A 7,702-nucleotide genomic window follows, 5' to 3' on the forward strand; every position below is an offset into this window, starting at 1 on the left:
GATCAAATTGCTGCCACTACTTTAAAAAATTCTCTGATCTTATTTGTTTAGCCTCTATTTCTATCCAGACTTAACTCTATCACTGAGATCACTATATGTGTGTATTTTTTATGTGCATTTTAACAGATATTTAGCCACGTGTGAGATGGCAATGTAGGAAGATTTACCTTCCTTGTGTGCCATGGCATGACTTTCCCAGGAAAACCATGTGGGGGAAAGGTGTATCCCTGTCTTCATCTGTTTCCACATGCAAATTACGTGGGCAGATTTCCATGGGGTCTCATTAGCAGGACAGGAGAAGATGGAAATGGATTTTAGGATTCCTTGCCGTGGCTTTAGTGACTCATAGTCAGAGAGTCCTGAGGTCCTGAGCATCTCACAGGGTTAATCCCAGCAAACGTGGAAATTCTTGGGATAATCACTGCTGAGGTGACTCATTCCATTATGAAATGGAAATTATTTCAGGACACACTCTGTACTTCCAAGCTCGCTGTGGATTCTGGACATCAGAGTGGGGCTTTTATATCTGAGTTGTACACAGTGTTTTCTGTCCCTGGGTTGTTTATATATACGATGTGCAAGTCTCCAAATGTTCCAGGCTTTGAATCACCAGCCAAGAGCTTTAGTGCTTCCAGAAAAACACGAATTCCAGTGCTACACTCCTGCAGTGTTCCCAAACTCTGTGTGTGTGAGGTGACTGCTCTGCCTACATGTTAATGAACCTGCCCAGAGAGCTCTGTGCTTCAGTCCAAATCCATCCCCCATTTCCTGGAATACAGAAGGCTGTGCCTTGCCTGCACAGAGAATCTCTGAAAGCCAATTAAATAAGTGTGGTCATTCTACTTTTATCCCTTTTTCATGTGTTTCCCTTTGAATAAGAAAACTCCCCAGATGCCACTGTAATGTGATTCTCCCTGAATGCTCCTGGCAGATGCATAAGACCCAAACTGGTTAAATTCCTGACATTATAACAATTCTAAGGGTTAACACTATGAGACCCTTTAGCTCTTTTAAAAATCTATATTTCTGTGCATTTCCATTTGTATTTTACTGGCTTTTAGATAATTAAGTGTCCCAAAAATGAGCTGATTTCTCTTTTCATTTCACTCCATCCAAGCTGGGAAGTGGCTTGAATAGCCCAAATTCCAGCCTCTTGTGCACAGTGACACATGAAGCTCACACTCTGGGCTGGGCTGAAAGCTGCTGGGCTGTGCTTAACTGCTGTGACTAATTTGGGAAGGGAGCCAAAGGGTGCCTTTCTCTGGCCATTGTTCCACTGACAGGGAAGAAATGATTTTGTGGATATAATCTTTCAGGATGTGCCCCCAGCCCTCAGCAGCCTTACCCACACACGTGCTCTGTCACAAGTGGTTTGGAGTTAGGAATCCCCTACAATTTTATCAGAGAAATCCTAAATCCCTGTAGCAGGTTAATGGTGTTACTTTTAATACCTCAACACTGACTGTCATCATTTTATTGGCTGATCTGAAAACAGACATTAAATACTGTGTGAAAGAGAAAAATGCTCACGTGAGGGAGGAGGATGCAAGTCCAAATTACCACATAATCTTTATGTTGTTAGGATTCTGCACCTGCATCTGAAATCACCTAGAAGAGCAGAATTGTTCACTTCATCACACTGAGTCTGTTCAGTGCATTTGGGCAATGCAAAGCCAGAACATCCCACCAAAATGACTTTCTAAAGAGCAATGAGGGTGTTCAGCCTCTCTTCTTAGTCAGCAAGTGAGCTCCTGCCTCAGGTAGGCAACACAAACCCCTCAGATTGCATCCTTACTGATGTTGCTTTCGAGTTCAAAACTCCTTTTTTAATAAAAAAACTTCCAACCCCCATTTCCACAAACAAAGGGTCGTGGAATCTACTGCCAGGGTCTGTAAATCCATTTATAGCAGGGGTGTGGAAAACATGAGTAAACACATAGTAAGGAAATCCATCTTTTTTCTTTTGAGTGAATATTATTTTCTAATTAAAAATAATCACTCCCTGAGAGCTGCCAATTTTCATCCATCCTGAGTTGTCTGACTTGACCCTACAGGGGGTTTTATTTTCAGCCTGTGTAAATGTTCATGTTTGGGATGTCTCCCAGCAAAATGTGTTCTCAATCTCCTGCTGAATTCTTACATCAGAACACACAGAATTTTGGCACAGCCCTCAGTTATTTTCCAGTAAAACACCCACCTTATAGGAGTTACATATGCTTCCAATTTTTCAGATATTTAATAATGTTTTCATCTCTAATTAGAAGAAATATCTGGCTTTGGCTCTGTCATTCTCCTGGGAACCAAGGGTTTGGTTTTGCCAATTCCTGCATCGTTACAGAATTCCAGTCCCTGGGTTAAATTTTGCTTTTCAAGTTCTGAATGAACTTGGAATTTGGGCACATGTTGAAGCAGCAACTGATTTCTGGAAAGCTGAATTAAACACCACAAGTGTCATAAAAAGGAACATTTAAGTTCAGAAAACAATAGCAGAGAAATCTTGAGTAAAGCTTGGTGTGTTGAACCCTTTCTTTTCTACCCCAGGAAGTAGTTGTTACACACAGGGGGTTGTTTATAAAATACATTTACCCACATTCAGAGCAAGAAGTCATGAAAAGCAGATTATCCCTAAAGTGCTGTGGTTCAGGCCATAGTTCCTTTCCTTGTTTGCTACTTGACAACCAAAATAGCAATTTCTTTTACAAGTAAAGTAAACAAAAAGTTATATTTGAATCAGCTGAGATATTGGATTCCCATTTCACTGTGCCAGTCTGTACCTGCTGAAAGGTGATTTACAGTATATAGACAGAAACTCTACTGTTGGGCACAGACTGGGCATAAATGTGACTTCAGTTGCTCACTTACTACCTTGCTGAGTTCTCTGTCTCTGCCAGGCTCTGATTAGCCAGGTTTCCTTCATTATTTATAAAAGCAAAATGCCATAAAAATGTCATTTTCACTGCCTAAATCATAACATTTTCCATAAAAACCTTCTGCTGTGAGGTCCGAGAGAATATTTGTGCCCAGGCTCTGACAGCCTGGTACAAATATGTCTTCATTCCCACCACTGCTGTCATTCCAAAAGTTTGGAGTCACCCATCTATGTAATACTATATTTTGTTTCTAAGCTGCTGTTTCAGTCAGGAATCTCAAAACCAAGATAGGATCAAAAACTTCTTATGGAAACAGGAGGGATCAAATTAATCTGTGATTGAATTTAACAAGATTAGGTGGATTTATGGCAGAATTGGGGTTATAGTTAAACCTCCAGGAGTTCAAAGCACACTCCTGTGTATCCCCGTGTCCTGCCCATCCCCGTGCCCAGTTCTGAACTGGGCTGAGTCCCTGCAGAGAATATCCCAGCCCAGAAACACTTTTCTGCCAGTCCCTGGGCTTTGAAACAAAATATTCACAGTAAGAAAAAGTATTAGATGTGATTTTAGGTGACCAGATTGAAGAAATGCTGAATTTCCTTCCTGTTTGTGTCTTGCCACAGGGAAACCCGAGCTCAGCTCGTGAAACCTCACCCCAATTCTGGACTTTTGCACCCCAGATCCAGCCTGTGCTTTGATTTCTTCCAGGGTTCCCTCATCCCCAAACCTGGACAGATGGGAACATCCACTTCCTGAGCATTTTGTGCCTCCCTCACTGGCTCTGGGGTTTCAACACCCAATTTTTGATTCAGGTGCTCGAGGTGGAGCTCCAAGCGTTGTTTCCTTGGCTGGATTCCAAGGATGCTGCTGGGAACGTGCTTGGGATGATGTGCTTTTGGAGTCCCATCACTGCCAAGAGACTTGGCCCCATGAGAGGGCTCTTTCTGCTGAGGAATTTAAGCACTGATGTGCTTGCCTGTGTTCAGAACACAGACCTGCTGCTCTCTATACCTGCTTTTCCCACTTCCAACTTTCTCATTCAACGTTTATTTTCCTTTCTCCTTCAGATTCCTCCTTAAAACTTCTTGGTTTGTGAACACTCAGGAGTTTTCTTCCCTACTGTAGCAGTGTTTTGATGGGGGGCTCTGGTCTTTCTTTACACCTGTAAAGAGTATTTAGTTTTCCCCCTGTGAACCCTTGGAGAACACTTGGATCCTCGGTGTTCCCCGGGTGTGTCACCCATGAAATGCAGGTACAAGTAGACATTTGCAAGTGGTGGTGTGGAAATTACTCAGGATTATGAATCATGCTGAAAAATACTATTGGGAAGCTGAGCCTGATGCTATTAGTCATCCCACAACAGCCAAGTGAATTGTGGTCTCAGAGAGATGGAATTCAGTGCACAGTCTCCTTCTGCTTCTGTCACGTGCAAAACAACATCTAAACATCTCTTTTTTTTTTTATTATTAGCAAAATGAACATATTCTGAAAAGGGTTAATGGACATTTACCCTCTCCCCTCAATTTTGTCATTAGTGAGAATTAATTAAGACATTATTAAAGAAACCTGATGTTTCTTTTTTTCACTAATTAGTCCCAGTCAATCACACTGAGTTTTCTGATCACTGTTTCTGTCCCCTCTGTGCAAGTGACCTGGGCTGTCAATGGAATATCCATATTTTCCCAGCTGGTTTAGAGTCAAAAGACACTGGATCTGAACTTGTTTTTTCATGTCACATCCAGGGCTTTGGAGGAGAGTTTTGGCAGCCTTCCCCTGGGCACAGAGCCCGTTCCCAGAGTTCTCTCCAAAGCATTAAGAATGGAAATAAGCAGCTAAGAATTTTCCAGTTTAGCTCAGGCCCTGTGTACATCCAGAGCAACAGAAGCACAACCACAAGTGGAGCAGAAACCCTTCACATGGCCAGGCTGCAGCAGAGCCTGAACTGGGGAAACTGGCACAAACTGGTCCATGCTGGGCTCATACCCCTGATATGGGGGGGAGTGACTGAGACAGGAGCCCACCAGGAAGCTTCTTAGTGTAAAGAAGGTCTGCCTGGCTGCCTAAAATCAGAGGCAGGCTCAGAAATCTCCTTGTGATTTACTCTGAAATCCTGTTGTAGGAAACCATCAAGGCCACTGTGACACAGAGAAACACTTTCATTTTCTCTCTTCCCTTCAGGGGGATTCCTTGGCTTGTCTTGTGGAAACTGCTTTAGTGAGGGACTGAAATAAGAGATAGATAGATAGATAGATAGATAGATGGAGTGTCCATTTTTGGGTGCTTTTTCCCTGACAAATGCTGAAGAAGAGCTCCAGAGCATCTATTCTTTAGGGGGGGGGAAAAATCCCTGGGAAGCTGAGGATAATACTATCTTACAGAGAATATGATCTGGAAAAAATCCTGAGGCAGAGCAGGGATGAAGAAAACCAAATTGATTCCTGATGTCTCTTGGAGGATCTCAGTCCAACTCTTACAAAACTTAGTGGGAAACTTTCCTTCTCTTTAAAGGGAGTTGGGCTGGTCCTCAGGGTATCCCCATAACAAAGCAGTTGCAACTGGTAGTAGACAGAGGCAGAGAGAACTAAAACATGTAAAAAGGTTTTATTAGAGGCGAGAGACTGAACTGTGGCAAAGCTGTCAGGTTTGCTGAGGATTAACAGTACATCAAATTTAATGATTCTTCTTTTTTTTTTCATCTTGAATTGATGAAATCTCAGATACTCTGTTGTACTCCTATTTCATGGGTAGTTTTAGTCAGGAAAGTTATAGAACTACTTAATATCAGAGCCATGAACAGGCAGGAGTCTTGACTTGGAGCACTCAGCTCCATTTCCTGGAGAACTGCATCTCATGGGGACTGGAGCTGCTTGGAAAGCAATTATTTCTTCCTGTGTTTTACCAGCTTTTCAGGGTTTCCTAGAACAGGTGCACATTCCCAGGTAATTTATACTAACTGAAAATCACATTTTCATAGAATGAGACACCCCTATCTCAAGCATCTCTCTGAAATGCAATTACCAGCCCTGAAAATACCATTTACACTTTGATTACCATCTTTATAACAGAGAGCATCTGAGCCCAAATTCCATTTGAAATGCCCTGTGAAATCTGTTGTGCTAAAAATCTCAAGCCCTTCGCTTATTTTTAAAAGGTAACATTAAATATATTAATACATTCCCTTACGAGCTTTTTTTCCTTGGGTATAAAAATGATCATTCACCTTAAATAGTGACACAGGGCCCTGCAATGCTGAGCACTGGGGGAATGGCTCTACAGTCAAGCTAAGCTTCAAATTTTAATCTCTCTCAGAGCCACATCCTGTTTTCAGTTAACTGATCTCATCAAGGGGAAATCTAACAGAGGAAATCTCTCTAGCTTGGAAAGTACCAAACCTTATCTTTGGTTCCTTTGTGTAATTCAGCACCTCTGAAGGCAGAGGTGTCCTAGAATCACAGAGACTTCTGAGAAGTCTCAAAGCAGGAGAAAAGGAGTGAACTGAGAGCCCAAAGAGCTGCCCCTTCATCCCCAAACAGAACCTGACCCCTGATCTTTCTAAATTTAACATCTCACACCTCTTTATAGCCCCAAAGCTGAAAAAGCCACATCCAGGAATCTTTTAAAAACTCTTTCAGAACCTCACTCACATCCTGGCAGAAACTGCCTGGGTCAGATGAACTTGCCATGAATTTTAACAACACTATCGAAAGCAAATGGTTCATTGGGGGGACTAACTGAGGCTGTCTTACGCTTTTCTCAGGTGATACAGGGCCCTGCAGATCTACCTCTGGATCTACATCAGACCAGCACCTACAAATAAATTTACAGCCCAGAGAAGCAGAGAGAGGGAAGGGGAAATGAAGAGCCTATCTGTGCACACACAGCACAGGAAGGTGCCAGACTCCGAGCAAACACTCACTGATGTCCAACAACCCCTGGCACAGTCCCGGGTACCTGGAGGTGGTCACTGTTGTCAGTGCAGCTGAGAGAAGGCCCCAGAGAGCCACCTCTGCCTTTGAGTTTTAATTTTCAGCAAGAACCCGCCCTCAGTGATATTCCCCAAGTCTCCTTCAGAAGGAAGAGTGAACAGATTTGCATCTGCCACTGCTTTTCTGGCTGAATCCTCGGTCAGAACTTAGAGAAGGTGACAGCAATGTGAGCTCTGTCAGGGGTGAGGAGGACCTTCTGCTGATAGTGAAACCTTCCTTTGTAGAATCTTTGCTGCACTCTTAGAAGGATTTGCATATGTTACTGAGCTCCCTCGAGTTATCCTGTAACTCATAGCCCTGTGTGAGTTACGATCAGCATTGGAGGGGGAGGCACAGCGGGGCTGGAGGGGGAGGTTTCCCGTAGGTCCCAAGGAGTCAAGGCTCCCGTCCCGTACTTGGGGCAGGGGCTCCCCCGAGCAGCCAGGGCTCTGCAGGGATATTTTGGGCCGTGACCGCACCCTGGGCAGGCAGGACTTTCTGCCCGAGTGCCCGTGCCGGGTCACCATGTCAGACGGCACCTCACCCCGCGTTCAGGAACCAGCCGCCAGCTTCTCCCTTTCGGCTGTCCCGGGGGAATTCGCTCCCTGGGGCATTTCCTCGGCCACTTCCCCGTCCCCGCGGGCCGGGACTGCGCCGGAGCGGGGGAAGCCCCGCGGGTGCGGTTCGCGCTCCCCGCTCCTCCCGGCCGGGGCGAGGCAGCAGCGCCGGGATCCAACCGAGCGGCACCTCCCGTGCCCGCGGGGAGCGCCGGGCCCAGGTACGGGGAGGGATGCAGGGGAGAGGGAGGGAGGGGTGGAGGGATGAAGGGATGGAACCCGCAGCCCCCCGCTTCCCGCCGCGGGGACC

The 7,702-nt window shown here is 44.9% G+C and overlaps 1 protein-coding gene across 1 annotated transcript in view; it reads left to right on the top strand.

Annotated features, from left to right (window-relative positions):
* The first annotated feature begins 7,510 nt into the window (after positions 1–7,510).
* The window catches only part of TRAF1 (TNF receptor associated factor 1), a 13,368-nt gene continuing 13,176 nt past the window's right edge, over positions 7,511–7,702 (top strand). The window contains exon 1 of the mRNA XM_029960535.1: positions 7,511–7,613. The gene's annotated coding sequence lies outside the window, so the exon portion shown is untranslated. The remainder of the gene's footprint in view (positions 7,614–7,702) is intronic.

This window comes from Manacus vitellinus, unplaced genomic scaffold, assembly GCF_001715985.3.
Source record: "Manacus vitellinus isolate BGI_N305 unplaced genomic scaffold, ASM171598v3 scaffold_27_pilon, whole genome shotgun sequence".
NCBI lineage: Eukaryota > Metazoa > Chordata > Aves > Passeriformes > Pipridae > Manacus > Manacus vitellinus.